At 35.0% G+C, this 16,706-nt stretch overlaps 1 protein-coding gene across 6 annotated transcripts in view; it reads left to right on the plus strand.

Moving 5' to 3' along the window:
- The window catches only part of MBD5 (methyl-CpG binding domain protein 5), a 477,719-nt gene that overhangs the window by 316,097 nt on the left and 144,916 nt on the right, over nt 1-16,706 (plus strand). For 5 of the 6 annotated variants that reach the window (XM_032286238.1, XM_032286241.1, XM_032286237.1 and 2 more), the window contains one exon: nt 6,146-6,268. The gene's annotated coding sequence lies outside the window, so the exon portion shown is untranslated. Of the gene's footprint in view, nt 1-643; nt 6,269-16,706 lie in introns of those variants that run through there. The other variant, XM_032286235.1, reaches the window with a different exon arrangement.

Below are 16,706 nucleotides of genomic sequence, written 5' to 3' on the forward strand. Positions count from 1 at the left end.
AAAAAAAAAAAAAAAAAAAAAAAAAAAAGATGAAATCTGTGGCTTCTGTATATGGAATTACAGTAAAGGTCCCAAAACTTGGGAAAAAGTTAAAGAAAAGTTACTATCAGAAATTGTAATCAGAAAATCACACCATTCTATTTTCTCACACCTATGTCATTGAATCCTTGTAACACCGCTAAGAACTGGCTATTTAAGTTTAAGTTTTGTAGTTATTGATCTTAAATGTGTAAAACATTGCTTGCCTATATTAAAAAATTGATTGATGTCAATGTCTTTTCTTGGTACCTTGGTCAATAACATTTCCACAGACAAATTTGAAGTTACTTGGTCATATCTGAATTAAAATTAATTTCAGCTTTAAACTAAGAATCTACCCCTCTCTCTTACTTCTGTCCCTTCTACTCTTCTTTTCTTTCTTTTCTTTTGAGACAGGGTCTGGCTCTGGTGCCCAGGCTGGAGTACAATGGCGCAATCTTAGCACACTGCAACCTCTGCCTCTTGGGCTCAAACCATCCTTCCATGTCAGCCTCCCGAGTAGCTGGGACTACAGGCGTGCACCACCACATGCAGCTAATTTTTGTGTCTTTGGTAGAGATGAGGTTTTGCTACGTCACTTAGGATGGTGTTGAGCTCCTGGGCTCAAGCAGTTCTTCCATCTCAGCCTCCCAACGTGCTGGGATTACAGACGTGAGCCACCATACCTGACTTCTTCCCTTTTACTCTTCCTCAAGTTCCTGAGGGAGACTGACATATCACGAGGCATCATCAATACGTATGGGTTTGCATACTCTTTTCTGTCCTTGCTGGCCTCTGCTGAGTAACTGCTTGGCTGTTGGCCTTTTGGTACCATGGGCCAGCATCTACTTATGTTAGTTCCACTTACTTAGCCTCTGGACTTCATACACTGGATCCACTGCCATGTACTTGCTGTAATTTCTAATTGCAAGAACCATGTATTCCTTACCCTTCAAATTCCAGTCTTCTTTAGGTCTTGCAACTTAATCTTAGCCACTTTTGCACTCCTCTCATGACAGAAGCTTTAATAACTTTTCACATGCTTTGCCACAATATACTGGAATGTTTAGTATTCAAAATGTCTTCAGACAAATCTTCCCATCTGCCTTTCTTAGCCTTCGTTTTTGATACTCAATACTCAGATACCTGAATCACAGCCCCTCCAAACTCTTTCCTGCCTAGTAGCCAGTGCCTTCCTTATTTGTTTGTATGGGAAAACATCTATTATATTCTCTTGCATTCTTGTGTACTCTATGTTTTTAGTGGTACAGTCTTTATATAAAAGAATACGGTTATATCCTCTTGCATTCTTGTCTACTCTATGGTTTTTATCATGTAAATTTTATACAATGATGCTCCTAAAATGATAAGGCAGCTTTGCATGTACTGATACAATCAGTTGATGAAATATGTTACATGAGGAAAGCAAGGTATAGAACAGTATGCATAACCTGCGTCATTTGTGGAAATGTATGTGTAGTATGGCAATGCACTGAACATCTCTGGAAGGACATATGAAAGTGCTAATGGGGGTTGCCTCTAGGGAGTGAAAAAAACAGATGGCTAGGGGACAAGACTAGGAGAGAGATGTTTTTACTCCCTTTTTATATCTTTCCATTTCTATGTCATGTGAATAACCTATTCAAAAAATAGATACAAGATAATTATAAAGCATTTGTAATTTGGCTTCTATACTCTTACGAATGTCCAGATCTCCTATTCTCAGCCACAGATAAAAAGTAGCTTTATTGGCAAAGACATCTTTTTCTTCCTTCACTGCTTCCTGACCTTCCATTCTTTCTTGTAGGACTTTACTGAAGGCTGCATAAAGCAGCCAACCTGCTCCAACAGTCGGAATTTTTCCCTTCCATTAGAAGGGAAAATACTTCAGTAGGCAGATGGTCTGAGTCCCAAAATGTAACAGATGATACTTTAGTTATTTTGCTAACTTGCCAGACTGAGATAGAAAGGTCCTTACTACCCTTCACCTGACCCTCTTGGCCAAGCCAAGGCTGTATTTTAGGTTCTGTTACTTGCAAGAATTTTTATCTGCAGACTTATCACACTGAATAGGTATTTAATATATTACGATTACAAATGCATGAATGAATAATTTTATGTAAAGAAATAAACTACCTAAGATAGTTTTAAATGTGTTTTTAATAGAGTCTTTAAATCAATATTTAAAATTTCCCAGTTGTCCATTAATTACAGCTGTCTTTTTCCTCCTGATCTAAGGTCCAGCCAAGGTTCATACATTGCAATTAGTTGTTATATCTGCTTAATCTCCTTTTATCTTAAAAAAAAAAAATCCAGCCTTTTGTGTCATGTTGTTGACATTTTTGTTAACTCACTCAAAATCATTTATTGGCCACCTATGAAATAGCAGGCATGGTGTTATGTTCTAGGTATTTGTACATAATAATCAGTAAAATGTTATAAATACTACAATAAAGGCCGTATAAAGTGAAGAATGAGCACAAAAGGGGAAGATATCTCTCCTCTCTCAAAAATTCAGGAAAGACATGTCAGTGGGGAAATGACATTTCAGCTAACTTGAAAGATAAGCAGACAAAAAAGAGAAAGCAGAGATCATCATGTGAGCAAAATACATCTATTACTTTTTATGTTTTTGAAAAGCACACAGTTTAGAAAACTGCAGTCACCTGCGAGGATATTACGATGAAACGTAAGTCAGAAGAAACACACAGGAGCAGGCCTTTAGTGTTGGGCCAGTGAATCTGGACTTCATCCTGTGTTTGAGAATTCAAAGCTTTAAGGGACAGGCAGAAAACAAACACAAACATATGATGTGAAATGACAGACCTGTGGCAAACTGAATTGTATGAGTTCTGCCTAAAGATGTTCAAATTTGGGCTGACCAAACCATGCCAATGGGCTGAATTCCACAGATAGGACCCGGTGAGGACTTTTGAGCAGGCACTCATGACAACATAGAGAGGACCTAAAGTTGGGGATAATGGGGACAGGAGACAGTCACAGGTTGGATATAGACGCCGCAGTGTAAAGGAGGACAGACACCTCGTGCCTATCAGGTCTCTGTGATGACTGTGCTATAATCTCAAGCTCACTCTTGGCACTGGACATACATAGCATTCTGAAGGCAGAGGTGCTTCCATCCCCTTTTCTGCCATGTCTTCCTCTGGATGAAACACATTCCTCACTACCGTCTTAAATATGTGATCTAGAAAAATCTCACTTTTTTCACAAAAAGGACATTGTAGGCTGTTCCTTTCCCTTTCCCAGCTCTCTTTACTTACATGGGCCAAAGTGAGTGGCCCCCAAGTCCCCAAAGTGAGTGGCCCCCCTTTGCCCCCAGGTCCTTCAAGTTTCTTACCCAGGAATTTTCATCATCTCTGAGTATGTTTTCCACATTTCTTCTCAAAGTATCATTTATTTCTGTATAAAAAGGCAAGAGCATGGAGCAGAGTTTGATGAATCTCAATAAGCTCATCTCTTATTTTCACATGTGCTTCAGAACACATCATACCTCCCGATTAACAACAGCACAACACACAGTCCACTCTGACCCCTCCACAGAAGACTGTCCAAGCACTGCACGGTCTTCTTCACCCCTAAGAGCAGGGACAAATGTCCTAGTACATGCCAGCGCCTAAAAGTCTTTCTTTTGTTCCTGAGAACAGTGATCACCAAACATTTTGGTCACATACTGTATACAAAAAAATAAATAAGTTTCAAAATTTATTGTCTATCCTCAGTAAAAATATATTTTAAAGGTATTAGTGTTAATCTATATGAATATTACAGATAAGTACTGATATATCCTCCTCATATCAGCAGATCATCTTGTGCATAACCATACCTGCTGTGTATTTCCCAGGAGCTATATAATTCCCAGGGTTCAGATTTTTTTTTCTCCTTCCCTCGTTTCTCTGTATCAATTCTACTCACCACATCTAAACACTGATTTGGATACCTCTCTCCCTTCAGAATCCTTTATTTACTTGTTGTTTATTCACAGCAACTCCTTCCATTCTGCCTAAAAACCCTAATATCTTCCATAAACTAACAGTCTTTTGGACAAGCCAGGGCTCTCAATTGAAAGTTCAAATCTCTGTAAAGCTTCCCAATACCTTCATGCCAGAAGGTAAACAAATTACTTGCCCATCCCTGGTGGGACATAAAGTTCTAGCCTTTGGGCTCTAATCTCACTGGCATTTTTTATTAGCCTGGGCCAGTTGTTTGCAAGATGTCACTTTAATTTAGCTGTTTCTGAATTTTTTTTATTGTTAAATCTAGATTAAATATTGTTGGCAAAAATACCACATTGGTGATGGTGTGCCTTCTCAAGGTATCATATCATGTAAGAGGAAATTTTTAACACAGTAGAGAAACAGACTACTATGGCTAATGGAAGGTCTAATTTGAGTCTTCAATTCTCCATGTTTTAATTTTATAGTAATTATGTAATTTCTTAGTGGTTTGGTAGTTAAGAGAGATTTGATACAGATAAATGGTGTTTTATCCAATTCATTCACTATCATTTTGGAACAACAAAAAAATTTCCCTTTTAAGTTGATGAGTTTCTAATGATTGGGGAAGTTGATAAAATCAAGTTTCTGCCTTTAAGTGAAGCTAAAAGCCAGCTGATAATAATATCTGCCTCATAGGGTTAAAGTGAGGATTACTTGAGATGTTAACATACATAAAATATAACTACCAGTAATATGCTCCATGAAGAAGATCTATTAATACAATTAATCCCACTCAGATATTTATTTTAAACCACACATACACACACATATATACAGCATTTACTGTTGAAAATGATACTTTAGGTGATTTGTGAATGTTAATCTTTATAACACCTCTGTTAGTTAGATACTGTTATTATCCTCATTTACAGATAGGAAACTGTGGCCCAGAGAAGTTAAGTAACTTTCCTAAGGTCATAAGCAAGTGAGTGGTAATATTTCCTGCTGTTTTTCTGTGAGACCCCACTTGAAAGTAAGCAGCCTGTAGAGCTACAATCTGTATTTGAGGATGATTTTCATTCAGCTTCTCCTTCCTAGATAGTTGCTTTCCCCTGTCATCCTCCTCTCACCCCAATACTATTTTACCAGATAGTGATGGGTGTTTGAATGTCAATACCACAATCCATACAGGTGTGTGATCCTGTGTGTGTTTTTTGTGTGTGTGCATACATCAGGCTGCTTAAATGAGTTGCTTTTCTTCTTTGCTGCTTTCTCCATTTTAATGTAAGGTGTTTTTTTTTTATTGTTCTCTATTTGAGGTTTTTAAGCATTAGAATTAGGCAGATCCAGATTTAAGCTGAACATTTCTAAGCCAGTGTTCTCATCTACAAAATGGTAATACTAACACCTATATCATGAGATTGAGTGAGGATTAAAGTAAGTGATATTGCAAATTATAAAGGTTATATATAGATATTTTGTATGTATTTTATACTACATTTAGATGAGTTGTCGGGATATGTTTTGGTATTTTCTCCATTTTAACTTAAAAGGTTTGGAGTTGATGGTTTTTGTTTTTAGTGGTGGTGGGGATAAGACTGGCAACCTCCTTTTGATTGGGCTATAAGAGGAAGAATAAGTTCAAAGTTAGGCTATTTAATATCCAATCCCAGAGCCTCAATTACCTCATTTTAAAGTGGGAATGTTAATAGCTATCTTGTATCATGGTAGTGATCACCGTTATATCTCCAGTGCTTCCCACACTACCTGGCATTATGCAAATGCCTAGTAAATATTGCTGAATAAATATCAAATAAATAAGATGTTGAGAGGATTAAATGAGATATAAAGGATTTAGCACTGTGTCTGGTAGATAGTCGATATACAAAATTACACTACTATTTTTATCAATAATTTTTAATTTATTAAATACATTTCTTCTGATTATATTATTAAACACATTCAAATAAAGTATATAATATTTTCTTTAATTATTTCTGTTACTTAAGCATGGTATTTCTGAAAGATGAAGATACTAATACCTTGATCCTCTCTAGTTCTTTGGCAACAACCCATTGATGTTTGGAAGTGAAAAAATGCCATCAATACTATTAATGATTTTGAAAACCAGGCTTTAAATAAATGTGTATACTCATGTTATTTCTTTTCAGAGAGAAGAGGTACTCCCTTATAGGGACTTGTAAAGGCATAGAGCATCTGGAAATTAACTGCCTCCATTACGCTGCTGAGACACACACAACACTTGTTATGTTTTCTTCACTTCTGTCCAGAAGGTAGGCATCATGGTTTCTCTTCATAGATTCTTCATACAACTGTAGTTTTTGTCTGCAGACTTAATTTTTGTATAAATATGGAACACCTCTGACATCTATAGATTAAAATCCTTTATTTCTCCAAAGTGAGGATGCTTAAACATGTCACCTCTAAAAAATATTTCTATTGGAAAATTAACACATTTACTGGTTTTTTTAAAAAAAGATAATACAGAAAAAATGTAATTACTCTACCACCTTCAGGTAACTATTCTTAATGTTTTGTGATAGCTTTCTGTATTTAATTTTATGTATCTATATTATGTATAATATGTGCATTTATATAGTTACAATAATTATTACTAGACACCATAGGGCTTAAATGGTCTTTCCCTACCCTGCTTCTTTTACTTAGCAGTTTATTGTAGCTTTTTAAAAAATTTTATTTTATTTTTTTCTCTTTCAGCTTTTATCTTAGATTCAGGGGGTACACATACAGATTTGTTACCTGGGTATATCGCTTGATGCTGAAGTTTGTGGTATAAATGATCTCCTCACCAAGGTACTGAGCATAGTGCCTAGCAGTCAGTTTTTCAGCCCTTGCTTCCCCTTCCACGCTTTCCCCTCTAGTAGTATTGTCTATTGTTGCTATCTTTATGGCCATGAGTACCTGATGTTTAGTTCCCACTTACATGTGAGAACATGTGATGTTTGGTTTTCTCTTCCTGTGTTAATTCACTTAGGATAGTGGCCTCCAGCTGCATCCATGTTGCTGCAGAGAACATAAGTTCATTCTTTTTTTATGGCTGCGTGATACTCCATGGTGTATATGTGCCACATTTTCTTTATCCAATCCACCATTAATGGGCACTTACATAGATTCCATGAATTTACTATTAAGAATAGTGATAGTGCTTAATATTGTGAATGCATGTGTCTTTTTGGTGGAACAATTTGTTTGCTTTTGGATATGTACCAAGTAATGTGATTACTGAGTTGAATGGTAATTCTGCTTTAAGTTCTTTAAGAAATCTCCAAACTGCTTTCCACAGTGGCTGAACTACTTTACATTCCCACCAACAGTATAGAGGAGTTCCCTCTTCTCCACAGCCTCACCAACAACTGTTGTTTTTTGACTTTTTAAAAATAGCCATTCTGACTGGTGTGAGAAGGTGTCTCATTATGGTTTTGATTTGCATTTTTCTGATAATTACTGATGATGAACACTTTTTCATATGTTTGTTGGCCTCTTGTATATCTTCTTTTGAAAAGTGTCTGTTCATGTATTTTGCCCATTTTTTAACTGGGCTGTTAGTTTTTTGCTTGTTCAATTGTTTAAGTTCCTTATAGATTCTGGATCTAAGACAATTGTTGGTTACACAGTTTGCAAATATTTTCACCAATTCTGTGGATTGTCCATTTACTCTATTGATAATTTCTTTCACTGTGCAGAGCTATTTAGTTTAACTAGGTCCCAATTGCCCATTTTTGTTTTTGTTGCAATTGCTTTTGAGAACTTAGTCATAAATTCTTTCCTAATGCCCATGTCCAGAATATTGTTTCCTGGGTTTTCTTCTACCATTCTTATATATTGAGTTCTTACATTTAAATCTTTAATCAATTTTTACTTAATTTTTATATATGGTGAAAGGTAGTGGTCCAATTTATTTCTCCTGCATGTGGCTAGCAAGCTGTTCCATCACCATTTATTGAATAGGGTATCCTTACCCCACTGCTTAATTTTGTCAACTTCTTCAAAGATTAGATGGCTGTAGGTGCATGGCTTTATTTCTGAGTTCTCTATTCTGTTCCACTGGTCTATGCACCTGTTTTTGTACCAGTAACTTGCTGTTTTGGTTACAAAACCCTTATGGTTTAGTTTGAAGTTGGGTACTGTGATGCTTCCAACTTTGTTCTTTTTGCTTAGGATTTGCTTTGGCTATTCAGTCTCTTTATTGTTTCCATATGAATTTTAGAAGAGTTTTTTTTCCAGTTCTGTGAAAAATGACATTGGTATTTTGATAGCAATAGCATTTAATTTGTAGATTACTTTTGGCAGTTTGGCCCTTTTAACAATATTGATTCTTCCAATCCATGAGCATGTAATGTTTTTTCATTTGTTTGTATCATCTATGATTTCTGGCAGTGTTTTGTAGTTCTTCTTGTAGACATCTTTCACCTCCTTGGTTAGATGTATTCCCAGGTTTGTGCATGGTGTGTGTGTGTGACTATTGTTAATTGGTTTATGTTCTTTATTTGACTCTCAGCTTGAACATTATTGGTATAAAGAAATGCTATTGATTTTTATATACTGAAATGTTGCTGAAGTCATTTATCACTTGCAGGAGCCTTTTGATGGAGTCTTTAGTGTTTTCAAGGTATAGAATTATATCATCCTACTGCAGCAATTTTTATGTTAGTAAATATCATCCACCTTAAATTCCAGTTAAAGGTTATATCATGAATCATGTAATCACCGTCCTTTTATTAAATATTTAGAATGCTTCTCAATTTTTGTCTGTGGTAAACATGACTTTAGTGAACATCCTCTCATGTACATATGTGTACTCATGTCTGATGGCTTTTTAAGATAATTTCTAAAAGTAAGTGTTACAGAACCTTAGTACCTAAATATTTTCTCTGATGAAGGGGTTCCATGACATATAACATAAGGAAAGACTTATTCACCATCTTAGAGATGTATGTCCCAGTGCATAGTAGTACCATATACCTTGTAGAAATCAAACTTGTTTAACCATCACTATCTGGTAAAATAGAATGGGAGTCTCTGTACTTTCCACTCCATTGTTCTATGAAAATAAAACTGCTCTGAAAAATAAACTCTATTTTTTCTAAAAAAAAAATAAAAAATAAAAAATAGTAAAAAAGAAGCAATGAAAAAACTTTAAAATGGGAAATTTTTTAAATGATGTTTAATAAATTTACATTTAAAATTAAGTTTAGACTTACACAAACTCAAATAACATCTGTCAACATCACACTACACACTTTTGAAAATGCTACCTTATGATATATTCTTAAAAATGGAATTGGTAGATAAAATCGTAAATAAATGGAAAGGTTCTACCAATTTACATTTCTACCAAAGTGTTTGAGAGAATGATAATGTCACTTTCTCTATAGTTTATCAACATTTGACATTAAGTTTGTTTTTTACAAAATCTGATCCAAGAAAAGTATATGGCATTTTAATTTTCATTTGTGTGATTACTACTAAGAATTAGTATCTTTTTATATTTTTATTTGAATTTTTAAGTTATTTTATGAATATCCCATTCATGAGCCATGTCAAATTTTTCTTGTGGGTGTCTTGGAATTTTTTCTAGATTGATAAGAATCACGATCATATTAAGAATATTAAATCTATAAATTATGCATTTCACAATTATGTCTTTTATTTTTAGTGTTTTGTGTGCTTTATTTTTGTCATATAAGGTTATCATTTTTATAAACTCAAATCTATCATCTTTTTTCATGGCTTCTGGGTTTTGATGTTTCTTTGTACCTTGGCTTTATTTTTTTTAAAAGCTATTATTATGGAAATAATAATATTAATAAAAATATTAAGCTATTATTATGGAAAGTCAAACAGAGGAGTTGGCAGAATAATAAAATGAACCCCATATACCTCAAATCTGGCTTCATTAATTGAGAATTCATGGCTAATCTTGTTCATTTATACCTCCTGAATTATTCTGAAGCAAATCACAGGCATTATATCAGTTTCTCTGTGAATATTTCAGTGTATATACTAACTTTAGATGGAATTGTGCCTAACCTGCGTTTTACATCTGCCACAGTTTGGCAGAAATCACCAACTTCCACTATTATATCAAACATCAACATTAAGCCTGAACAACATAGTGAGACCCTGTCTCTGAAAAAAAAAATAGTAACTGGGCATAGTGGTGTGTGCCTGCAATTCTAGCTATTCAGGAAGCTGAGGCAAGAGGATGGCTTGAGCCAAGGAGTTTGAGGCTGTAGTGAGCCACGGCTGCATCACTGCATTCCAGCCTGAGCAATAGAGTGAGACTTTGTCTTTAAAAAAGAAAATCAGCATTGGCTAAGATTCGTGTTATTTAATTTACTATTTTAAAATGGCCTCTATAAGAATTTAATGATTTTAATATGTCATGCCTCACCAGCCTCCCTTATGCCATACTCTCCTTCACTCCCTGCTCTAGCCTTTTAATTCCCTGAGCAATTATGCCCCTAGAAACTTCTCTATATGGCATTCTCTCTATCCAAAATGTTCTTGGCCCAAACTTCCTTACCTCCTGTGCCTACTAATCCAAAAGGCACAGTAAGACCGTGCCTAGGGTCTACAAAAATGTTTAAATTTATTTTAAAATAAGAAAGAAAAGGACTTCTAGGTAAAATAAAACATTTTAATATACAATATTAACATATTCATCTTTATACCACATAAGTTACAGAATATAATTTGTATTTTATTTTTTCTGTTGGAAGGGGCCCATGATGGCAGAAATACCTAGGGCCCATAAAAATCATAATGCAGCCCTTGCCTACCCTACCCTCCAATGCCACTTTAACTGGTAGAATCCTACTCATCCCTCAAATTTCAATGAAAATGCCCCTTGTTGAGGGAAGCTTTGTCTGATTCTTCCAGATTATGTGATATTCCCTGATATATGCAAGCCTATCACCTTGTACTATGGAAATAAAATAAGTAATTGTATAATTTTGTATTTAATGAAATCAGGAACTGAGTCCACCTTGTTTATCACTATACCTGCAGCACATAGCACAATGCTTTGTATGGAGTGATATTAGACCATGAAGAACTGATCATCCTTCACTGTAACTCTCTCATGTCCTTGTCTCCAGTGGTTATTCCTCTCCCCAATCCTTTTTGCACACAACTTTAGCCCCTATCTGTTCCTCTCCTCCCCTCTTGATAAAGTCTAGATTGCCAAAACAGTGCCTACAAATCTGCAAGGACAGTTCCTCCCTCTTGCAAGAACTAACCCTTGTTCTCTCTTTCTCAAACTAGTTGGACTTTTGCTGCTCCTCCTATACATTTCATTTTGCTTTAAATTAGAATACAACTTTGAAGCATTTTTATGTCCAGTGTTTTCAAATAAAGGTTTATATGTCCTGGCTGATTTTGCTCCACAGTGGCCATTCAATGAAGTCATACAGAATAAATTGCTGCTACATAAATTATAGGCTTAGTGTCTTGGAATAATTAAGAAATTTTTTAGAGTAGTCTTGCAAATCTAAACATACTAAGTAATCGCTAACATGACAGTGAGAAATAATCCTAATAAGAATTTAAATTTAAGTAGATTCAATTGTTTTTATTTGTGTTAACAGAAGGGGTTGCTGGCATAGACATTCCAACATTGTGAGCAATACCCACATGGTTCTGTAGTGGGTTTTTGGTCTTGCATTTGAACTTGGATTTTATGTTTTCAGGAGACTTTAGAAGTCACCAGAAAGTAATCCAGTTTTCCTGTCTTGCTCACCGTTCAGACTGGTTTGCTTTCAATGTATATAACAGCCCCTGGAATAATAATGTTTGACAAATAGTAGGGCTTCAATAATTATTTTCTGAATGAACAGAGCTAATATCATTTCGAACTAATTAGGCTCAACCAGAAACAGGAGGAAGGAGGAGTAGCTTAAAAAACATCCAAGCCCTATATTATTTTTGGTTTATTTTGTTATTATATTTAATTTATTCCAAAAATGAAATAGAAATCATTAGATTCTATGTTTTATCAAGGAAAATAGGAGAATAGACTTCAAAGGGTTAAAAAAAGGTGTCAGTAGTTAAAAAACACTACTCTAAATTCTAGGTTTCTATAAGTGGGGTACATTTTAGTCCAATTTTCTGATCCTAGATTTACCAATTGCTATTTATTCTCGTTTCTCATTTGTAAAATGGGGGTAATGGATAATGACGCAGTTATGAATTAATATATCAGTCAGAATAGTGTTGGCATACAGTAAACCCTATTTAAAGCCTATTCTCCTTCATATTATCAGACCGTTACTACTGCACTGCTATTTTTATTGCTATCATCATCATCATTATTCTATAAGTTGGGTGAGATAAGTAAATGTTTTGGTTTGCTAAATTCCCTCCCTTTACTGTTTATTATGTAAATATGTTATTTAAAAGTGGGGGTCATTCACATAACTTAAGTCACAACATTTTCATGATGGAGAAGAAAACAGCATTAATATAAACACAGCCAGAAACTGAGGTTCTTGTAAATAAAAATATATACTTAGCTATGAATTCAATACTTCAGGGTTTTCAAAATATCCACACTAACAGGTTTATAATTTTACATGATTAGATCTGGCTAAAAGAATGTTTTTGGCAATATGCAGTAAGTCTGAATTCTCTGAAATACAATTTGCCATGAAAATCTAATAAAAATGAGAGAGAAAATTTATTCTCTTAAGTCTTATCTTACTTCCCTTGAATAGACACTTAACATAGTAGAACACAATTTTCAATAGTAATTTTAGGATTACAATTTTCACATGTAATTCCTTCTGCAGGAAAATAAAAATATAAACCAAGAACAGTAAAAGTAACATAAGGTAACAGTAAAAGCCCACCAAGGCTTTTGTTTGGGTAAACACTTGTCTTAACACTAGAGCTTCAGAATACTGAGAAGACCCTTGGGATAAAGTGACAGGCACAAGTTTGATTCTATCTGGTATTTCAAACAATGCCCTCGCAAGCTAAGGACCATTTTTTGAGGATAAATGACTAGCTAGGAGCACCAATGTCCTCAGGCCTTGCTTGGGGCCTATACTCTCACCTAATCATTATTCACTATCCCCCAGAAAAGCCTCAAGCTAAAATTGCGGTTGCTATTTAGAACTAAACTTGCAAATTCATTTTTGAACATCTTTTCTTCTGCCCTCATGACTTCATTTTTGTTTAATTCATGTTCACCATTACATAGCAGCTGCACTAAGCATTAAAACCTAGAGCAACAGTCAATGTGTTCTGAGTGCTGGCTTTCTTTACTCATTTATAAAAAGATATTCTGATAACAGAAATGCCTAAGGATGACATTGCATAATTCATGCAACTGGATTTATAGTCACTAAAGGGGATAAGAAATGCAGTGATAGTGGACAATAGTTCAGTAAGCTCAGAATTTTGCAATATGGTTTTTATAAGCCAGCTTTTACTTGAAAAATCAAAATAATTTTTATAAGCCCAAAAATAAATTTAGGATGCAGTGGTCTCAGAAAGCCAGGGGATAAGCTAGAGTCAAATCAGGCTACCAATTTCCTTTATGAGACCTTTCAGTTTTTCTTACCTGGAATGTAAAATATATTACTTCTTAGCATCTATCTTGCTAAAACTTCCCATTTTCGCTTAATTTCTAGGATTGACCAATGCAGTCCTTTCCCTATTCTTCCAGCAACTCTGTCTGCTTCAGTTGATAGTGAGATACAGTTTCTTACTGATTATCATATTTAAGAGTCTCTTCTATCTCTTTTTATATGCAACACCAATTCTTATTTTAGTTGAGGTTAACCTTATTTTTGTTTCTTTCCTCATTGAATAAGAACCACAACTGAAAATATTGTGAACTCTTTCTGGCATTAGTTACTATGCAGTATTTTCCAATTTCCTATGATGAGCTATTACATTCAATACCAAACCCTAACAGAAGACCTTAAAGTATTGCCTTCTTTTAGTTTTTAATACCTTAAAAACTAATCAGATATTAACCACATATAGTAACACGTGAAATTTTGTATTTGATATAATCCAAGGACCTTTTTTCATTTCTTATATGCAGTTTAATATTTTTTACAATTCAGAGTTGTGCAGCCATCATCACAGTTAATTTCAGAGCATTTTCATCACTCCAAAAATAAACACTATAAACATTAGCAGTCACTCTTTCCACAAATCCCTCAGTCCCAGGCAACCACTAATCTACTGCCTCTGTGTATTTGCCCACTCTAGATATTTCAGATAAATGTGATCATAAAATATGTGGCCTTTTGTGACTGGCTTGTTTTACTTAATATAATGATTTTAAGGTTCATCCATACTGTAGCATTAATCAGTATATCATCTCTTTTTATTACCAAATAATACTCCATTGTATGTACATACCACATTTTATTTATCCATTCATCAGCTGATGGGCATTTGGTTGTTTCCACTTTTTGGCTACCGTTAGTAATGCTGCACACACCAGTGTACAAGTTTTAGTGTAGATATGTATTTTTATTTCTCTATGAGTAGAACTGCTGAGTCATCAATCTGGTAAGTTATTAAGGAATAAGGGTGTAAGAATAGACAAAAGATAAATATTCCTGATTTCTGAAATCCTTTCAAGTAAAAGCACCTGGACCCTAATCTCACACTTGCTGCCAATACGTGTTTTCCTTCTCAATGAGGAGTGCCTCCCAAGGTTCTGCTAGCTAAGAACTGGGGCCTTTATCACTACTTCCCACTACCCTTCATGTCAGATAACAGATGGCCCATGGCATTGAAGTCTAAAAGTATAATCTCTAACTCTTGGTTCTACAACCTATGTGTTTAGTGTAGAGATCCTATCTTCCCTGTGTACCCTGTCTGCCTTCCTTTTGAAGCTGTCATTAGGTACTGGCCAGTTTGCTATCCATAGAAATGATAGGAGCTTGAATAAAACTTTTAGAGTCAAACCCTTATGAGTGGGTCCTTGAAAAGATTTGTGTATCTTTGCTTGACTAGTTCTCAGTTTTCTTTCTCTTACAAAGCACAGGAAGGCTCTGTACAAAAAGTAGTTTTGATATCAAAGTAGCCTGATGAAGCCATCTCGCTCTCCGTGTATCTCTCATTCTTTGCTTGAATGCCTGAATTACCATCACCCCACCTCCTTGCCACCAATGGAGAACAATTCATATTCTTATAATATGTACGAGCTTTTTTTCCAAATTAAACTTTTTATTTTGAAAGAATTATACATTCACATGCAGTTGCAGGAAATAATACAGACATCTGGTATACCCTTTACTCAATTTCCCCCAATGGTAACATCTGTCAAATTATAGTACAATATAACAACCAAGTTACTGACATTGAAACAGTCAAGATACCGAACATTTCCATCACCACAAGGATCCCTCATGTTGCTCTTTTATAGCACACCCATTTCCCTTCCCTGGGTGGTGAGGGCCACCTGTTTCTTAACCCATCACACTCACTAATCTATTCTCCACTCCTATAATGTTGTCATTTGAAGAATATTTTATAAGTAGAATCACATGGTATGTAGACTTTTGGGATTGACGGTTTTCCTTCAGCATAATTTTCTGGAGATTCATGCACAGTACTGAATGTATCAGTAGTTTGTTCCTTTTTATTACTTGGTAGTACAGGCTGAGTGTCCCTCATACAGAATGCTCGGAACCAAAAGTGTTTCAGATTTCAGATTGTTGGAAGTTTTGGAATATTTGCACTATTAAACCCCACAGAAAACCTTAATAAGGCATTACCTTCTTTTGAAATGGCATCTTAAAAACTAATCAGATGTTGATGACATATAATAACATGTAAAATTTTATATTCTATCTACCTAGTTTTTGAAAAATCAAAACTGTTATGTTTCTAGAGAAAGCAAATATAAAATTTTACTCAAAAGACTTTCAAAATTCCATGATGGCATTCACAATTTAGTATGATACCTTCTGAGGGCAGAGAAATGAAATTTATATAATAATGTAGAGAAGAGCTATAGTTTCCAATAAAATATTACTTTATTAAAAACAGAAACTGAGGGGGTTTGTGTATATTAAAGGTTCCTTTTAACACATGAGAGATAAACAACACTTTTTTTTGTCACAAGTATTCAGTATAATTAAATTCTTATGAAGGCCATTTTTGAGATTCTGACCTTTATCCTAAGAGTGATGAAAAACCTCTGAAGGGTATATATGTGACCAGATGCATGTCTTTAAATCAGATTAAAACATGCACACGGTTAAATTAAATGGTCCTTTGGCCCAGATTTTCCCATGCAAGCCTCACTTCCCTTTCCACATTTCTTTGATATATATCTGTATTTTTTCAGGTAAAAGTAGTTTGCTTCCACCTCAATTTTTTTTTTTTAATGGAGTTTCACTCTTGTTGCCCAGACTGGAGTGTAATGGTATAATCTCCCCTCACCACAACCTCCCCCTCCCAGCTTCAAGCAATTCTCCTGCCTCAGCCTCCCAAGTAGCTGGGATTACCATGCACTACCACTCCTGGCTATTTCTGTATTTTTAGTAGAGACGGGGTTTCTCCGTGTATGTCAGGCTGGTCTCAAACTCCCAACCTCAGTTGATCTGCCTGCCTTGGCCTTCCAAAGTGCTGGGATTACAGGCGTGAGCCACCGTGCCCAGCCTCAAAATTTTTATTAATCATTTTTTCAACATCATATATTAATATAAATACAAACAC

The sequence above is a fragment of the Sapajus apella genome, unplaced genomic scaffold (assembly GCF_009761245.1).
Source record: "Sapajus apella isolate SASKATOON/1434 unplaced genomic scaffold, GSC_monkey_1.0 scaffold18, whole genome shotgun sequence".
Taxonomy (NCBI): domain Eukaryota; kingdom Metazoa; phylum Chordata; class Mammalia; order Primates; family Cebidae; genus Sapajus; species Sapajus apella.